Source organism: Macrobrachium rosenbergii, chromosome 44, assembly GCF_040412425.1.
Source record: "Macrobrachium rosenbergii isolate ZJJX-2024 chromosome 44, ASM4041242v1, whole genome shotgun sequence".
NCBI lineage: Eukaryota > Metazoa > Arthropoda > Malacostraca > Decapoda > Palaemonidae > Macrobrachium > Macrobrachium rosenbergii.
In genome coordinates, this window is record NC_089784.1 from 36,813,110 (window position 1) to 36,833,191 (window position 20,082).

At 40.6% G+C, this 20,082-nt stretch overlaps 1 protein-coding gene and 1 long non-coding RNA gene across 7 annotated transcripts in view; one reads left to right on the forward strand and one right to left on the reverse strand.

Moving 5' to 3' along the window:
- The window catches only part of LOC136829530 (NEDD8-conjugating enzyme UBE2F-like), a 98,049-nt gene that overhangs the window by 56,631 nt on the left and 21,336 nt on the right, over window positions 1-20,082 (forward strand). The gene's annotated exons all lie outside the window — the stretch shown is intronic.
- The window catches only part of LOC136829531 (uncharacterized), a 68,150-nt gene continuing 49,628 nt past the window's right edge, over window positions 1,561-20,082 (reverse strand). Inside the window, exon 4 of the long non-coding RNA XR_010850416.1 lies at window positions 1,561-2,544. This is a non-coding gene — a long non-coding RNA (uncharacterized lncRNA). The remainder of the gene's footprint in view (window positions 2,545-20,082) is intronic.

A 20,082-nucleotide genomic window follows, 5' to 3' on the forward strand; every position in this document is an offset into this window, starting at 1 on the left:
TATTAGTGAACTGGGCTCTCTTAGATGGGGATGATATATCACACAAACTGCTGATAATCAATTATTATTGTCCCCAGGCCCATCATTCCTGGCCAAGAATGAGGATCCTTTAAGAAGGAAATCTATTCATATAAGGAAACTCAGTTTAGCAGACAAAACATTATGCCCAGTTCAAGCACTTACGGTTTACCTAGAGGTCACAGCAAACATCCCAGAAGTCCAATTTTCTTACACCCTAGCACTAATAAACCACTCTCTCTACAAGGGCTAAGAATAATTTTAGTGTCCCTCATTAAAAAAGCAAACCCACACTCCTTTCCTAGGTCACATGACATTAGGAAAGTAAGTGCGTGGTTGGCCTTCTCCAGAAATGTCTCTTTTGAGGAAGTCTCCGAAAGTACAGGGTGGGCATCAGAGACAGTGTTCTTAAAACATTGCTGCCATGAGCTCGAACAAATTCTTGTACACTGCATGTCAGTAGGTGGTATGGTTAGTCCTGACCCCATAGGCTCTACAGCAGAAAACCAGGGGTCTTCCTAATGGGTGAGTATGCTGACTATATTTCTGGGGAAGATACAAAAAGACTGCAACCACACCCAGCATGCTTAGGTAAGTCACTACAGAACTTCACCATAAAAATGCAAGTTCTTGTTTAGTTTCTCGTTTCTTGTTACCAAAGCCCCAAAAGGTTTTTTAGAATAAGGATTGGGGCTTGAAACTTGTGGCTTGACCTCAGACCATAAATGTTTTTTCTTTGGGTTTTTTGAGGTTAAAATTTTGAGAGCTTAAGCCTTTTGTCACCTGTCAGTTTCTTTTGTAAAGCTCCTTGAGGACGAAGCAAGCAACTACGCTATCAAAAAACAGGTTTTGACTTAGGAAAAACCTATTTTTGGTGGTCACTGTTGAGTCCTCAAAACCCTTCCACTTCCCTGACAAAAGTCATGGGATTTGGGCAACGGATCATCCTACATTGACCAGCAGAGAGTAATGGAGCTGGTCTTTTGCCTGTCCTGGTTGTAAACAAGATGGCAGACACCTATGTGCAATAGTCACTTCTTGCATTTTTTGACATATGAAAAACTTGGTTCAGCTTCATTGAAGATAAGGGAAAATGCCCTCCTATCCTTGAGTCCGTTATACTCTTATCACGTGTCGTAGTGTTTTCATTATGACACAAGACCAGGCTAGAAAAATATTTCTTTGATACTAGCCTAGTCACCATGGAGCACTGGCACACCATGGGGGGTAACTCCTTGAGGACTCAACAGCAAATACCAAAAATAGGTTTTTCCTATGTCAAAACCTGTTTTGTTATGGAAATTTATATATTAAATTATTATTCAGAAGAGGAATCTAATTTATATAGAACACAGCCACAGGAGCCATTGACTTGAAATTCAAGCTTCCAAAGAATATGGTGTTCATTTGAATGAAACAGCAGAAGGTATTAGGAAATATAGAAAGAAATCAGTTACTATAAAAAATTTGACTTATAAAAGAAATAGATAAAATGTAAATGGATTATCACAGTATAAGCAGAAATGTTTTATTGTAGTAATGTATTGCATCTTTGCATGAATTTTAGATGTTCTAATTGCACAGCATCCTCAGGGAGACTGTTCCACAGTCCTAAGTGTGAAGAATAAAATACCTCTGGAACTGTGAAGGTTGGCCGTAAAGCACATTTACTGCATAGTGATGCTACTGTTCAGCAAATCTGGTCACTCTCCTCAAGAAAATAGGACCAATTGTGATAGTAACAAATTACAACAGATTAAGCCAAGTGTTGGAATATGGAATTCATCCTGTCAGAGGGAGCAACACACAAATAGAGTAATTTTGACTTGTCTATGAACTGGTCACTATCATTTGAAGCATGGATATTTGACTGATAGCCTATGCGATTCCTATCCCTATTTGTACAGACTGTAGAGTAGCACTAACAGGTAAACATTTTTTGTGTGAATTTCCAAATATAATTGACAACAAATGTCAAGTTATGGAAACAAAATCAGTTAAAGAAATTTTATCAGATTCTCCATTTTCAGTGCACCAAGTTACAGTGTAAAATTTTTTAAAATCTGAAATTTAAATAATAAAATCGAAACAATATCATTATTGGAGGTAAATCACTTGAGCCAACCTTGTGAAAGCTTAATAAATTGGCTCATTGTTCTGATTGAACTACCTATTAATACAATGCCTTGATAATGAGATTGACAATGTGTTTAGTCTCATTCTGCAAGTTTTTATATAATGTCAGAATCCTCCTCACTTCTTTTTGATGCGGAGGCTCACACTCTGAAAGGGTCAGCCTCTTCCCCCCCCCCTTCCTTTTTTTTTTTTTTTTTTTTTTTTTGCCAACCTCAAAGTTTACGTGGTTGGGAGGTTAGGGTACTGTATATTTAGTCCAGATTGTAAGGTTTGCACAAATTTTGGTATAAATACATGCTTCATATCTTTTGGGGTGTCCCTCTTCCCCTTCTAGCCTCCGATTGGTATTTCATGCATCTGTTTCAGCTTCCATGCCAACAAAAGCACACCCTGTAACGGGAGATACCTGTTAGAAACATTAATAAAAATGTTTTCATTTACTGATGACTATATTCTCAGATAACACTGTATCATACACAAAATTATAATTTGTATTTATGAAATGAAAATTATCTGAATTTAAAAATTATTCCTACACAATATACAAACCAATGGTCTTTACATAAGAATATACTTCAGCGCAGCAAGAGATCGGCTGTTTAACTTAAACAGGTGGTTAAATATGTGCTTGACAACCGATTACGGGTGGGAATCCCGCCCACCCAGTCGGTATGCATTCACTTTGCTTTTGGCCGCGGAGAGATAGGGATGTGTCACTCTTCCTTCTGTGTCTGCCGTTCTACTGATTTGTTTGTTAACGTTATGTTTTCATGATATATAGTATTAGTGTTGCTCTTTTTCCTTTGTATGGAGAATAACATTCTTTTGCAATATAAAGTGGACCCCCCCCCACTCGCGGTTCTTGATTCGCCGCTTCACCTATTCACAGATTTTTCTGTGGAACCTATCTCTAGATTATTCGCAGAAAAACTCACCTGTTCACAGAATTTTTTGTAGAGCAATATTCTGTATATTCATATTTTTGACTGAATACTGTACTGTATGTACATATGCATTTCTTATGATAAAATAATGATTTACAGTACTAATTTACAATACTAACACAAGTATTAAGTTAAATAAGATTACAGTAAATAATAAGGTAAAATAAGATTAAATAATATGGTAATGATAATAATACTGTACTGTATACTGTACCTGTACAGTAATAATACGTACAGTACTTGTATGTACTAATTTTCATATATTAATAATAAGATTAAATAATAATAATAATAATAATAATAATAATAATAATAATAATAATAATACTGTACAGTGCCTGTAATAATAGTAATATGATTAAATCCAGTAGTAATAAGATTAAATAATAAGTTTAAATAATAATAAGATTATGTAAATCATATGGGTACTCACCTGTGATGAATGTTGATTAAATGATGATGATGAATGATGATGATGATACTGTATGACTGCACAGCAAAGCAGAGGAGTTACTGTGACCGCAGAGGACATGATGGTGGATTAAATAAAAGCAATCACTACATAAATGAGTCACTTTAATGGAGAATGTGGGAGATACAGCAGTACAGAGTACCTTCGGGGATGAACTTGCCGGTTACACTACACGAGGCGGCGTCATACCACGCATATCATAACACAAGAATTATGGGTAAAAACAAATGACTGTACCCAAGCACATCATCAACATTACCAATGCATCATAAATAAAAGTTTAATATTCTAACACCCCCTCATAAACTTTTATTCTCATCAATCTGCAAATTACTGCACATCAAACAAATATATACATCACGGTAATCAAAAACAAAAATATATATCTATCAAAGGTCAGTATTACAAAACCATTAATGACACAAATTAAAATAAATCAACTTTGTTTTAGTTACTGGTTTTGTAAACATATCGGCTTTATTTTCACTTGAGGGGACATACACTAAATCAACATTTTTACTCATAACTTCATTACGGATAAAATGATAGCTTATGTCTATATGTTTAGACCTTTGATGGTAAACAGGGTTCTTAGCAAGTTTAATTGCTCCTTGGTTATCAACAAATAATATGAAGGGTTTGACTTCAACATTAGTCATATCAGTTAACAACTGCTGCAAAAATTTTGCTTCTTGGATAGCAAAAGTCAATGAAACATACTCAGCTTCACAAGAATTTAAAGCTACATTGCTTTGTTTCTTACTCTTCCAAGAAATAAGAGCACTATCAGCATTCATTTGGTAACAATAACCTGAAATACTTTTACGATCTTCAGAACTACCTGTCTGAATCGCAGTAACCAAAAATCTCAATAGTATCATAAGACCTCTTAAAAACAAGGCAATGTTGTTTAGTACCTTTAAGAAATTTTAGAACATATTTACACATAGCCAAATGAGTTTGAGTTGGCCTAGCCATATACTGTGAAAGTTTAGACACAACAAAACTTAAATCAGGCCTAGTACAAGTCATGATATATATCAAGCTTCCAACAATGTTTCTGTAAAGAGTACTATCAACTAGTTCAGGACTTTCCTCAAAAGTACATTTATTAACACTTAGATCACAAGGAATTGACTTTGGGTTGCATTCATCCATTTTGAACTTCCTCAAAACTTTCTCAATGAACTTACTCTGGTTTATTTTTATACAATCTCCATCAAAAACAAACTCAATACCCAAAACCATGAAAGTTTCCTAAATCTTTCATCTCAAATCTATGACATAATACACGTTTAGTGTCAAACAGAACTTTCTCATTACTACTGGCAATGATCATATCATCAACCCAAACCAAAATAATTACTTGAAAGTTATGTCTCTTATTGACATACACACAATGATCACTTAATGACTGCTCAAAATGATTTTGAATTAAGAAATCATGAAGCATATTATTCCAATTTCTGCCTGATTGCTTTAAACCATACAGAGATTTATTCAATTTCCAAACCAATTGTTCATTATTACTACCTGTTTCATTGTAACCTTCAGGCTGTTGAACAAATATTTCACAATCAATATCAGAATTAAGATAGGCAGTTTTAAAATCCATACAATGCACAATTAAATCATGTTGTACTGCCAATTGCATAAGCATTCTAATTGAGGTCATACGCACAGTAGGAGAAAAAGTATCAGTATAATCAACATCTTCAATTGGAGAATACCCTTTTGCAACATAGCGAGCTTTATATTGCTCTTCACCATTTAACCCTTCTTCAATGGCATATACCCATCGTCCACCTACAATACAACGGTTGTTTGGTAAACTACACAATTCATAAGTATTGTTATCTCTTAAAGACTGAATTTCATCATCCACTGCAGCTTTCCATTTGTGAGCCACATGTGAATTTAATGCCTCTCTATAGCTTTCAGGAATTTCAGTTACTTTACAACAATAATGAACAGAATAGCCCAGTAAATCAACATTATCAGGATCAACATATTCTTCAAGATATTTGGGAGCAGTTCGCTCCCTACTTGGATAATGGGACTCACCTTCCCTTTCAATTTCAGTCAAATCTGCATTAATTTCACTATGCTCATCTTCAACAAGGATAGGTTTAGAAACAGGATCACTTTGATTATCATTAACAGTTGTTTTCTTTTCATTGCAAATGACATTCTCATTATCAGAATCTGATTCACTATCTTCTGATTCACCATCTTCCTTTAGACATTGGGATTTATCAAAATTGAATTTATCAGTAAAATGTACTAACCTAACCTTTCTCAAACTGTCAGTTCCTGGATAATATACAAGATAAGCAGGACTGCATGAATCATAGTCAACAAATATTTCCTTTTCACATCTTGGGTCTAGCTTAGCTTTCTTTTCTACATAAGCATAACACAGGGAACCAAAAATATGCATATTTTCAAGTTTAGGCTTCTTAGACATTAACACTTCATATGGGGTTTTATCTAGTCTAGAATTATAGCATCTATTCCTTATATAAGCAGCTGCCCCAACAGCATAATTCCACATGAATTTTGTTAGCTTTGCTTCAATTAAGAGACATCTAGCCATTTCAAACACTGTACGCCACATTATCTCAGCAGTACCATTTTGGTGTGGTGAATTTGGTGAAGAAAATTCTCATTTAATCTTATTACTTACCAGAAATTCTTTAAATTCTGAAGAAGTAAATTCTCCTCCATTATCACACCTTAATCTTTTAACAACACCATAAGAACTAGTATCAGCAAGGAATTTCTTAGTAGCATTAAGTGCATCACTTTTCTGTTTCAAGAAATAAACAAAACAGATCCTGAATCATCTACAAAAACAATACAATATTTAGATTTCTCCCTTGATTCAATACTCATTGGTCCAGCAAGATCACAATGTACAAATTCCATATTACTCTTTGCTCTCTCATCTGGTAATCTGTTCCTAGATAAATGCATTTTACCTTCATGACAAGTTATGCAATCAAAATTACTTTTGTCACTAATTTTCATACCTTCAGCTTTATCTTCTAACTTCAAAATGTCTTTAACATTGCAATGTCCCAAACCCTTATGCCACTCCTCTAGTGAACGAGATTTACATGAGCTTACATTATTTAGATAATACAGCTTACCTTTCTTATTTATTTCAAAAGACACAACATTTGGGCTTATCAACTCAGAATCATTAGGATTAAAGCTTACTGTAGCTCCTTTACTAACAGCTGATTGTACAGAAAATATATTCTGCTTAAATGTAGGAATATACAAGGCATTATCAAGAACAACATTTTGTTTTTACCATTTGTATCATAAAGTACAATTTTAGCTTTACACCTTTAACAATATTCTTGCATCTTGCAGCTTCAACCATATGTTTTGATTCATCAAAGTCTTCAAAAACACTTAAACTATTTATCAGTATCCGGGATTACGTATGTAATCAACGGATAGGTTTGCTGAAAGCAAATGGATGTTACAGACTAATACACACATAAACAAAGTTCATCTTCTAAAAACATAACAGACACCTCACACGTTTTGAACTGTCGGACTACCCGCCCAAGTGCTGCTGGGAGAAAGGGAGCTGGGGTTTCAAAACATGTACTTAAACGATGTCAGGCAGGGCAGCCGGTCGAGGTTATTTCAAAGTCCTTCAAAGAAGTACCCCATATAAAAATGGGTATAAAAGTTAAAATGAAAAAGAAGAAGATGTGGGAAGTAGCACCACAATCAACAAGAACATTACATACATCTGTAGATATGTTATCAACAGAGCAACTTATTTTGAAACAAAATTCTTCATCACTATAATTATTAGTGGATCTAGGCTTACAAACATTCACAGTTGCACTAGAAAATCTAGTAGGCCTATTAGCCTTTCTACATTCATCAAAATTGTGTGTTATGGTTTTGCATTCTTTGCACCACTTACCTCTGTCTTTCTTCAACTTACACTCGAAAGACTTATGTCCAGGCTTACCACATGAATAACATCTTACTGATGAGCCACTGGCAGACCCACCACACTGAAAATCAGGATTCTTCTTATAATTCACCTTAAGGACGTTCTCACTCTTCACATTAGGCCTATGTGCCTCTCGACTCCTCAGGCTTTCTTCATAACTCCGTAGTAGAGACTTGAATTCCAGAAACGTAGGCTCACTATCCTTCTGCATAACAACAGTATTAAATGGAGTAAATTCCTCTGGAAGACCCTTCAACACCATAGCAATAAGAAGGCTGTCACTGATCGTCTCACCAGCTGACTTTAACGAAGTAGCGGCTGCCTCCGCTCGAAGAAAATAGTCCGTTACACATTCTTTCCCTCTCATTTTCAGTGACGTCAACTCCGTGTAGAGGAGATGATTCTTGGTTTCCTAGTACCTCGTAATGGTCCCGTAGAATCTCTAATGCTTTTCTTCCATCGTTGACTGCATCTCTCATTATTAATTGGAGGCTCTTATCATCTAGAACTTGAACGATCTCGGCAAAAATGTCAGCATTTTTAGCGATGAATTCGCTGAAGTTCGATCTTCACTTTCGTCTAGGGTAAGTTTTCAAGTCTCAGATGGGCTAGAAATTTATTCTCCCACATTTCATATTTCTCCTCATCACCATCAAAATACAACTTCCTCTTGTTTGAGCTGGGCCCATAACCTGTGACCGCAGAGGACATGATGATGGATTAAATAAAAGCGATCACTACATAAATGAGTCATTTTAATGGAGAATGTGGGAGATACAGCAGTACAGAGTACCTTCGATGAACTTGCTGGTTACACTACACGAGCGCCGTCATGCCACGCATATCATAACACAAGAATTATGGGTAAAAACAAATGACTGTACCCAAGCGTATAATCAACATTACCAATGCATCATAAATAAAAGTTTAATATTCTAACAGTTACATCTCCTCTGGGGGTGCCTTTTCCCTTTCTTCATGGGCATGGGAGGCACTTCTTCAGGCGCTTGGAGAGGCACTTATTCAGGCGCTTGGGGAGGCTTTGGAGGGTCCTTCTTTGTCCGTCTGATAAACATGGTGATAGGCAGCTACTGTGTTATAGGGCACCATTGCTGCATCAAGGGCTTTTGAAAACTTTAATTGAGCGTTCCATATAAGGACTCCATGCTGTAGCTGACTCCTGCTCCTCCTTGATTATCCCCCTAAGTTGGGATAGAAGTTCCAAAGACAGGCCCTCATCCTCCTTCTCATCTCCTGAACCTGGCATGTCTTCTTCCTCCCTAGCAGGCTTCGTCAGCTCTTCCAAATCCTGGTCCATCAGGGGGTCAGAGTAGGCATCAGTGAGGGTGTCGACTTCATCCAAGGTGTTGTCGTCAAAACCTTCTCCACTAAGCATCCTCGCCAATACGACTTCCTTATCAGTGGCCAAATGTTGGCTTTCTTCAGGAGATAAGCCCTTATAATCGTTCACACACTCCAGCCACAACTTCTTCCAGCAGGCATTAAGGGCCCCCTTCATGTCATTCAACGATCATTTGATGATGGTCAGACATGCGGTAATGGTGAATTTGTGCCAATAGTCCTTCAGTGTAAATTCACTGTCAGCGCCCATTGCATTCACAAGGTGCTCAAGGGAGGTCTGGGTGCAGAGTGCCTTGAAGGCACGGATCATGCCCTGGTCCATAGGCTGGAGGAGAAAGGTGATGTTGTGCAGGGAGGAGCTCAAGCTGGATTTCTACGTAATAAAGATCCACAGGGTGGCCACCAGCATTATCTATAATCAACAACACCTTGAATTCCATGCACAAGTCACTGAGGTATTGCTTAATTTGGGGATGAAGCTCTGAATGAACCAGTGATCTGTAAGGACTTTGGTGATCCAGGCCTTGGGGTTGTGCATCCAAAACACAGGCAACAACCCCTGGTTCTTATTCTTGAGGGCCCTGGGGTTTGCAGTCTTGTAAATGAGGCCTGGTTTCAGCATGAAGCTGGCCGCATTCCCACACATTATGGGGGTAACACTATCCTTCTGGGCCTTGAACCTGGAAGCTCTGGCTTCGTCCTTCATGAGGTATGTCCGTGAAGGCATCTTCTTCCAGAACAAGCCAATCTCATCCACATTGAACACCTGTTGTGGATGGTAGCCCTTGTCCCTGATGATTTTCTTGAAGGTCTCAGGATATTTCATGGCTGCTTCCATGTCTGCCGATGCTACTTCCCCATGCATGGAAACACTCGAGTTGAAACCGCTTCTAAAACTGATGGAACCACCCCTTGCTTGCCTGAAAGCCTTTGGGTGCCGATGATGGGCCTGCTTGGGGCTCTTCGACTCCTTCTTCTGCAGGTTCGTCGAAGCCTAAAGAGCCTGCTTCCTCTACATCGCCACCTTCCCTAACAGTCGAAAACTGCTTGTAGAGCCGTCTTGCTTTTTTGCGAATGATGTTGGTGTCGAGGGGGATGTTCTTACGGCAGTCCTTTATCCAAAATGTCAATGCCGATTCCATCTTAACAATTGTTTTAACAATTGTTTTATCATGCACTGTCGAAACTGTTTTTGCACTACCTAGCACTCACAGCTTTTCTTATATCTGCCTTTTTCTTCTTGATGTAGCATATGGTACTCTCATTCATGCCAAAATGGTGGGCTACAGCTGCATAACTCTTGCCTTCGTTTAACATATCTAGAAGTTTTACCTTCTCCTCGAGTGTCATGACCTTCTGCCACTTAGGCTGTTTGCCAGAAGCCTTAGAAGGAGCAGGGCGTTTAGGAGGGATCTTAGGGCACAATTAAAAGATACACAAACATTAAAAATGACACACAAAGATACGCAAAATACAGATACTCAGTGACACAGTCAAACAGTATAGGTCTACGCTGTAAACTGGCAGAGATGCAGGCTCCTGCATCCCATCTCGGCATGACAACGTCTTGGGGGTACAGCCAATGAATGCCAAGGAAAATGAATTGCGCTTCTGGATTGGCTGCTTTGCAAACAACAGTCAATAGCATTTTGAGTAGCATTGAACCTTGGTATAGTACAGCATCCCAAGATGCATTTTCTTTCACCAAAGCTTTGCGGATCGCTTGAGTTGGGTAGATTTTATAAGGAAAACAAAATACATTTTATTGATATTTTGCTGTATTTACATTGATATATATTACAATACTGTAATATTTGAAAAATGGTAAATCTCTTTTTATCATAAAAAAAATACATTTAGTCATGAAAATATAACATGAAAATAGAATGACTGATGGTTCTCCAGACATAAATATAGCCCCGTAGTTCTATAAACTACCTACGTATTTTAGATATGCTCTACTATTATTGTAAAACACTTTAATATTTTAAAATTATCTTACAACACAGCAAAATATGTATAAAATGTACAGTATGTGCAGAATATCAGTGTTATGTGCAGTACCCTGTACATATGTATATTCTGTATACGATGCACAAGTGACACCTGCCCAGCTTCTCAGTTCACTGCCTATGCCACAATTGTGCATGTGTTGTGTACGTACGTGTTGGTGCGGACTTCGCATATCTTTTTGAATTGTGCCCTAAGGTGCCTCCTAAATGCCCTGCTTCTATGGCATCTGTACATGAGCCTAAGCACCAGAAGAAGATCATGACAACTGCTGAAGAGAAGGCAAAAGTCATGGAGAAGTAGCAGTCCGTTATGGTGTGAAAGAAAGTGCCGTTTTCTTCACTGAGAAGGAATATGAAGAGAATAGAATCCTTATGATGGCCCTTGGTGGAGAAGAACTCGCCGCCTTCGTTCATGTACTCTCTATCCCCCCCCAGTGGAGCAGGATTTTGCAGAATTCAAAGGTCTGTATGAAATTCTCAGGAAAGCCAAGGAGTTGCAGACAATGATAGAGGCATGGAATGTCTCTAAGGAAAGCTCCGCTAATTTTTCAAATGGCCTTAAAGATCTCATGAAGCCCTATCATACCATGTTTGCGAACATTTACAAGTACCTTTACATGATGACGCCTCCCGAAACTCCTGAAGAAGGGGAAGAGGCACCCCCAGAAGAGATGTAACTCCTCTGCTTTGTTGTGCAGTCATACATTATCATCACCATCATTCAACAGACTGCACAGCTAATTCATTATCATCATCTTTAATTAACATTCATCACTGGTGAGTACCTTTAATTACCATTCATTACTGGTGAGTACCCATATGATTTACATAATTTTAATATTAAATATTTTTAATGTGCATATGTATTTTCATTCTCTCTCTCTCTCTCTCTCTCTCTCTCTCTCTCTCTCTCTCTCTCTCTCTGAATTACATACCAGTGTTTCCCCTGTAAAAGAAAACGGGACAGTTTGACTAGTAACTGTGTGAAAGATGTGTGCCTGAATACAGTACAGTATAGGGGTAACTTTATTAGTTTTCACACGTAGCTGTAAGCTGTATATATTTTTAAGAGTAATGTTGTAAGATGACTTTGAAATGATATTAAAGTGTTTTAGGATGATAGTTTAAGGTATTTTTGGTGTTTGCACTATGAAAATAGGCAGTTTTAAGTGTTTTTAGAGGGGATCTTTGGCATTTGAACAATTGAAATACAGCATTTTTGGAGGGGGTTGTCAAGTATTTGCAGATTTTAGCTATTCATGGGTTGCTGTGGTCTCTTTCCCCTGCGAATCCCAGGGGTTGAGTGTAATGCAAATCCAACCCCTTATTTTACCTTTGTGTGTTGCATATTCAGTATTCTGCTATAATTGTTCATTCTGACATAACGCAACCTTACTAATTTATTTAACCCTGAGAGTGGTCAAATTGGTTTTTATGTTGCCAAGGCAATGAGCTTAAAGTAGTTTCTCGCCTCCACTTACGACTCTACGACACTACTTTGTCTTTTTTTGAAGCAGTATTAAGGAAGGCTTGTATTCTGAAAATGATTACCTGACATAATGTTTTAGGTTTTTCAGATATTGTAGAGCTGCGGTATCATACTGTATATTGCCGATTGCTCATTCTGATTTGTCAACAGGCATGCAAGCAGCTGTTGCTCGGGTTCCCAAGGAACCTGTGACTCGACTCAGAGAGAGAGAGAGAGAGAGAGAGAGAGAGAGAGAGAGAGAGAGAGAGAGAGAGAGAGAGAGAGAGTCCAGTGTGTGCAAGCTTATTGCCACCTTCCCATTCCCGCTTGGGAATGATGCAAGGGTCCTGGAACAGCAATAGACTTGTGGTAGAAGTTGAAAAAGATAAATGAATTTTTCGTCATCTTCATCTTCATCTACTTGTGTGCTATCTCTTCTGGGTGCTCTCCCACGTCTCTGGACTCGAGAACCATGCCATGGGTCTCTCCAAGACCCGGCAACATGGGAGCACCAGGTGCGCGGGTCTCCTCAGATACGACACATTAAAGAGATAACCTGTGTCACCTATACTAGTTCAGGAGTCCACCTCCCAGACTAGTGCATACCTCCACCCATGTTTCTTATGACACTCGGGTAGAGGGAGCAACCGCAGATTGTCTTGTAAGTGACTCGGAAGCTTCAAGTGATCGGACCTCCAAGGAGAACCGTGTCACTTCAGGTTTCATAGAAACCCCGAGTTACCTTTACCAGTATCGTGGAGGTACCTCTAAGAATTGGTAATAGCATACCTCCACCCATGTTTCTTCAGACACACGGGTAGAGGGAGCAACTGAAGATTGTCCTGTACCTGACTCAGAAGCTCCGAGTGCTCGGACCTCCAAGAAGAATTGTCACTCTGGGTACAGTTACCTTTACCAGTATTGTGGAGTCATCTCCACTAGTTGGTAATAACATACCTCTGCCCGAGTTTCCCTGGACACTCGGGGAGAGAAAGCAACTTATTATCAACACTCATTACTCAGGAGCTCCAGGTCTGACCTGCGGCACCACAGGTACTCTGGTTTCTTCGAAATCTTGAGCTACCTTTTACCAGTATCATGGGCTGGTATAGAGCCTACCTAGGCTAGAGATTCCTTCATTTCTCAAGTAGTGGAAGCAACTGATGCATGATACTTTTGTGTCTCTGGAACAGTCCGCTCACCTGGAGAACCTGTGAACAAGTTCCCCACACAGTCCTCTTCTTGTGTAGAGGCCACGGCCTCGAAGAAGACTAGGGCACGTTGAGAGGACAGCCCAAGTTCATGCCTGAGGGAGCGTGATTGCTCTCCCTGGTCGGCCCTCACCAGCATTCGTGCAAACGAGCCTTCTTACCTGCGGATAGCTTCCGTGCACATTTATGTGAACCTGTTTACTCTCCTTGGGACAGCCCTCGCCCACGTTAGCATGAGTGGATTCACTCTCTTAGACCCAGGCAGTCATTGTCATCGCAGATTGACGATCTTTTACAGCTTTCCTCTCCTGTCGGGGATTCGGCTCTGGCAGGTCAGAGAAAGGTGCTTGGCCCCTCTCACCTGTCCCCTCAACCTTGGTTATACCTGGAACCGCGAGTCGGACAAAAGGGTTTGTGATTGGGATGCCATGTCCTAAAGCAGCCCTCCCATGAAACCTACACTCCAGATTCGATCCTAGGATCGGGCAGGTCGTATACTCAAGTGTTCAAGAGAAGGTCTGGGGGTTCTGTTAAGGCTTCTCGCTTGCCGAGAGCAGTCTAGGGATTCTGTGACCTGGAAAGGCTCTAGGTTTTTTTTCCTCAGGACCCTGACACCCCGATCTTCGGAGTTCGTGCCACTGATGTGTCAGTGATCTTGGGAAGAGACCATGGCTGCTTCCTTGGATCCTATGTGTGCCCTCAAGGTTTTTGGGGATCAAGGAGGAACCCAAAGCTTTGTTGATTTGATCTTCTTCGCTTTCAAAGCCACAGCCTCGAAGAAGACTTAGCACGCCCTGCGGATAGCCCATGTTCACACCTGAGAGTGCATGATTGCTCTCCCTGGGTCAGCCCACAGGCGCCTGCATTCGCGCAAAAGAGCCTGCTTACCTGGGAATAGCTCCATTGATGTTTGCTTGATTATGTTCACTCTCCCAGACCTGTATGGTCAATGTTGACAACTGCCCACAGCCTTGCACACCTGTAGGGTCCTTGGCTTCCAGCAGGTATAGTAAGAGTGCTAGATTCTCTCACCTGTTCTCTCACTTCCTTGGAGCCTTCTGAGGACTGGGTATCAGACAGTTTTGGGCTAGACACTGGAAACATTCGCACTTCCAGCCTGTCCCAACCACAGTAACATATACTCTGGATTTGGTCTGTGGACCGAACCAGTTATATACTCAAGTGCTAGAGAGATCACTGGCCGCCTCTGAGGTTTTTCCTGGGAATCATCCATGAATTCAGCAGTTTACAATCTCAAGGAAGAAACTTAGCTTCCTTGTAGACTGTTCATCAGCCATCAAAGCTTTTTGTGACCCCATATAGGAACCCAAAGTCAATGGACTCGTCATGGTGGCAACTTGCCAAAGGGGTTTTTTTTTTTAGCCAGGTGAATTTTCTCTTGTATGACCAGGACAGTTCACACAGGTCTCTCCTATCATGCAGGACACTTTCTCAGCCTTTGAATCACCAGAAGAATTCCTCAGTACCCCGGAGAGTCCTTTGCCGACCACACAGATTGACCCAACGTTTGAGTCTATCGCTAACCGCCGCCCTGCAGAGGTAACTTCCCTTTCACAAGGCAATGACAATGGAATTGACTGTCATGGCAGCATTCCATACAGTCCCCTGAATGGATCTTGGTTCCATTATGTGGCCAAGATCACTTCTTCCTTTTCAAGTTCTCATATAGTGCAGCAGATTGCTGTAAAAATCGTTCAGATAGTGAAACAAGCATGAAATTTGGCACAAACATTCCTAAGACTACGCTCTCTTAGAAAAGGGCGCTGGCCACCTGAAAATCCAAGATGGCGGCTATTTTTCAAAATGGCCACCATCTATGTTGAGATTCACTGGTTTGGGAGCATCTATTGGATGGAATATGCCAGTTTTTTTTTTTTAAACCTCGACTTTTAGGTTATAAAAATGTTCCATACCACACATTTTATTGAAAACCCTTACTAAATGAATTGTAACCAAGATGGCGTACAAAATGGTTGCCATAAAAGTTTTTTTTTATCCACAGCGCTAGCAACATAGAGACCAACTGTTTTTATTTAATGGTATATTCATGTGATCAGACAGTTTAACTAATATGCTATTTTCAACTGAAATAGTAATGGTATGGTCACATACAACATTGTGTCTAAGACTGTAACCATAAAAAGAAAAGAAGAGAAATAATGGACTAAACGCAACAATCTATGTATAGGTCTCTCAACCTACACCTTTGAAAAATTCGAGGATAAGAAGGTAGGCATAGCATGACACGTTGGATGCTCAAGCTAGATTATCTACTGAAGAGGGCAATATTTATCTAGACTTCACATTTGCAAGTGCACAGAGCTGTGCAGGAAGACCCAGCTTGTAGCACTTGGCACCTTTCCCGACAGCCTGCTTTGCATCCACATTTGGTAAGCTGTTGGCAACTCTTTGGCTAGCCACTGATACTCCAGTGCAAGCTGTGGCCCCAAGATATCTGTGGGTGGCTTTGGTATTGCAGTGTTTGGTGGCACAGGGTTCTTTGTTTGAAAGGAAGCTGGTGAGATGTTTGTGAATGTGTCCGGCAATTCAGGCACCGACCTCACTTTCTCAGGTGCAAACTTTAGTTGCTGTCTTTCCTGTCAGTGTTCTCCTTGGTGGGGTGCTGAAATATGGAGATGCTAGTTCCATGGAAGGAGGTAGTGGCAGTAGTTGCAGATGGGTTGTGGTCGATGTTGTCCATCACTGCAGTGGTGAACAACCCTTTTCGCAGTACTGGGGGACAGACCACCCCTCCTCCACATTTTGCTAACTGTGGCATCTCCTAACTGTGCAGAGACCTCAGTACTCTGTCATAAGAGATACTGAGGCCATACTGATGTAGCATTTCAACCAGGTTTCTCTTCCTGGTTTTGGCATAGACTGAGAGTCCCATGTAGACTGGGAATGGTGTTTCTCTGTCTTTGGGTGTCTATGAGTTGTTGCTCCTCTTTGTATCGGGAGTAGCAGTTGAACTGCATGAGCTGTGCAATGGCCTGGTCTGACTTTGATGCTCCAAATCGTAACTGTGACTTGATGTCAGCCCCATGCTCAACCATCCCTACAAACTGGAGCAGGAGAGGAGGCACAGAATTTCGTACACAAGCCTCAGAAAATGTGCCATCAAACCGTGACTGATGATCAAGTATAGACTTTCTGAGAATATTTGCTGCTTTAGCAATGATAACTGCCTCTGAAAGATCAGATGATTGAGCAAGTGCTTTTCCCACATCCTTTTGAAATGCAAGTAATACATCTCTGCCAGATTTATGAGCCTCAAGTTCTGGAATTTCTGCCAGAAGTTTGTCTTTGAGTCTCGTGGAATTTACACTTGGTGACTCTACACCTAATTGTTCCAGACGTTGTTGGTAGAGGTGGCAAATATCTGCCAGCCGAAATGTGACTGGATCATCTGAACAAAGGTTGTTTTCAACAATGTATGTCATCAGTTCTGACAGAACTAGTGGATACACATCTGATTCTGACTCAGTGCTACCTTGGTCTTTCTCAAGGCTCCTCAGGTAGGACCTTTTCTGTTGTAGAGGGCACAAAGACAGGCATGGTGATACTTAAACTCCTGTGCAATGACATCCCCACCAGTCAACTTAGCAAGGAGCTTGCCATCACTAAGTATCTCTGCACATTCACGCAATTTCAAGTCAAGGCCCTTAGTACTAGCCTGTCTGAGATCAGATGCAGGTGCCACTTTCTCTAGAAAATGCAAACTTCATTGTCATGACTGGTTCGCGCAGTTTTGCGACTAGTCTCAGTGTTGCTGGTCTGGTCATTGGATTGTCCCCCTTAATGAGAGACTGCCGTGGCGTGAGTCGCATGGCTCCACCATGGAATATTCTTTCTCATGCTGTAGATTTCCGACGGGCAAGGGGCTCTCGAACGAGGGAAAGCATTCCCCGTTTGAATCTAAATGTCTCTCTCTGTCCTCTTTTTCTTCTACCTTTTTTACTTCTTCCTCCAGCTTATTTTTTCAATTCTCTTTCATCTTCCTATCCACCCGCTATGACTACCGCTTCTATATATGTATATGTATGTGTGTGTATGTATGTGTATATGTGTATGTATATGTATATATGTGTATATATATGTACTGTATATATATGTATATTTTCTAACTCTTTGGTTTTACATAGTGTGGATATTTCCACCTTCATTAAATTTCCTGTCTGTGTGAAAGGAAAGGGCATCATACCTTGGATTGGGGTTCATGTTCGAAGCTAAATGTGGGAACTGTGATTGGGAGCGTCACCCAATCCGATGATGTTTGGACCAGAAGGGTGTTAGTATGATGTCATATTGACACCCTGAAGGCGGAACTATCCTGAGATCAGCCCGTGGATTCCAGGGGTGGGCTGTTATTAGGGTAGGACTCCTGGCATATTTTCTGGTATGCCCACCAACATAGTCAGAGTGGGGATGATTGTATTCTAGTAATAGTCTCGGTCCCAACAAGCGGGTTAGGCTTACACTTGTGCCTCTCTGGCATGTTGGTGCTATCCCTTTTGGGTAGGGTAAGGGTGGACATCTGGGAGTCAGTTCCTACTGGTGTCAAGTTAGCTGAAAATAGGGCCCCATGAAAAGTCAATGGTGCCTCTTCAGTGTTCACCAGCAGTGTTTTTTTTTTTTTTTTTTTTTTTTCATGGAAGGTCCCCATGTTGAAATTAGGCAAGAAGGAATACAGCCAGGAATCCCCAACAAAAAGCATCTGGTTCCAGTATTGTCACTCTGGAACCATTTGCAATAAAGAAAAGCAAGAAGTATGAAATAGTTCCTGGGGTCTTTGTACCCAACTCATACGAAAAATATTTAAATTTGAAGCTCAATGGTGACAATATTGATATTTTTGAGGTAAACAGGGAAATTGTAAAATGTTGTGGCAGACAACCGAAAATATCCCCTCAGAACAGTAATATGCTCCTGGTAGAGTATCTCCCAGAGGAAAGCATGAAGCTGATGAGTTTGTCGGCCCTTGCGGAGTAATGGTGGAGTGCACTCCCCACTCCAGCTTGAACTGCAGCAAGGGTTTGATTTATGCCCCTCAGCTAATGGGTTTCTCTGAGGAGAAACTTTCAAATGAATTGAAAGATCAGGGTGTAATTAAGGTGAACAGGATCACAAAGAAGGTGGATAGAGATCGGATACCTCAACCTACTTTGATATTGACATTCAATACGTTAAGACTCCCAGAGTATGTCTCTGCAGCCTGGCATAGATACAAAATAAAACAGTACATCCCGAGGCCCAGAAGATGTTTCCACTGCCAACGTTTTGGACACACCCTTCAGACGTGCCGGTCGAAAATACAAGAAAATCCTGCGGTTTGTGTCAACTGTGGAGATGATGAGCATGGTATGTGCACAAGGAACCTAAATGTGTTCACTGTGGTGAGGACATGCATCATCATCTCAACAGTGTGATATATATTTATTTGAAAAGAAATTCAGGCATTAAGAGTGATGGAAAGGATAACTTTTAAGGAAGCAAGAGAGAGCAAAAGCTAAGATTGTAAGACCTGGTCTAAGTTTTGCCTCAGTAGTAGCAAAACCTAGAAACCAACAGAAAGAGACAAATAAAGTAATAAGAAGCACAAAGGTAGAGTCAAAAAAAGAATCGCTGAAAAGACTAACAGATTCATCAGAATCTATTGACGATGGTAATGCGAAGACAAGGTTCAGTAGAACCAACAAGGAAGACGTCAACTTAGAGCTAAGAAAAATTGAAGTGTCAGTTGAGACACACCCTCCACCATCTGCCTCTTTGGAGGCGAGGCCAGCACTTTTCGCTGGCCCGGTGCCAGCTTCTGTTGGTGCCAACTCCTCTTTGGAGGACAAACCAGCAGATGCTGGTCCCCAGCGCCAGTCCTTGCTGGTGCTTCTGCCTCTTTTAAAGGCAGAGCTGGCTACTGCCAGCAATAGCAAGACAGTTGAGGAGGTCTCTTTAGAGAACACCTCTGCTCTCTCTGTCCCGATTGAGACAGAGAGAAAAGAAACAAAAAAACCGCTCAGTGTCAAAGACACTGAAGGAAAGGATGTTGGCTCTTTCAAGGTGGTTATTCCCCCCAAGAAGCCAACAAAACTGCCCATTAAATTGTCCTCCCCAAATAGAAAAAAGAACCCTCCCAATCTTGTAAAAAGGAACCATACTGATGGTCCCAGACAGAAATAAATTCACTTCTATAATTCAGTGGAACTGTCAGGGACTCGAGCAAAAGTATGAGGAAGTGAAGCTTTTGCTCTATGAGCATTCTCCTGTTGGGGTATGTTTGCAAGAGACCATGCTAGGTGAATATACCCTTGTCCTAGGGAATATGTTCACTTCAGAACTGAATTTGATTTGGAAGTGGGAAATCACGGTGGATCCCTCATCTACATCCGTCCGAGATACTCCACACTACAAAGTAAAACTAAACACTCCACTTCAAGCTGTGGCTGTACGGATTAA